Source organism: Equus przewalskii, chromosome 6 (assembly GCF_037783145.1).
Source record: "Equus przewalskii isolate Varuska chromosome 6, EquPr2, whole genome shotgun sequence".
In the NCBI taxonomy this organism is placed as follows: domain Eukaryota; kingdom Metazoa; phylum Chordata; class Mammalia; order Perissodactyla; family Equidae; genus Equus; species Equus przewalskii.
Window position 1 is genome coordinate 34,220,607 of NC_091836.1, and position 468 is coordinate 34,221,074.

Consider the following 468-nt stretch of genomic DNA (forward strand, 5'->3'; position numbering starts at 1 on the left):
TAGAATTGCTTCTTTGATTGCTTTGACAACATGTTCCCCTGATTGAGAAAAGGGGAGTCAGGGAGCATGCAGGTGGGGCATGAGGAGAATGAAGGAGGGGAGTGACAAGGAGCAAGGGGCTTGAGGAGTGAAGAGAATGAAGCCAGATTCCTTAAAGAAAAAGGAAGCCCAGTGTGTAATTGTTTAGATAGTCCCTGGTTGAGAAGGATGGCTTCTCCTGAATTGGTCATTTCCCCAAACCCTGTGTTGCTGGAGGTGATTGCCCATTTAGTAAACATTTAGTAAACTCTAGATTCTGTCTGACTGCTTGGTCATGTTTTGACCAAAGGAATAAAGACCTGCTGCAATTCACTTCAAAAACTGAGCCTCTGCCATCCACCAGGCAGTGTTCTAGAAGTGGGGGCTGTGGAGATAAGATAGAGTTCCTTTCTTCAAATTGTTCACATTCTACTGTTCGAGACAAACAAG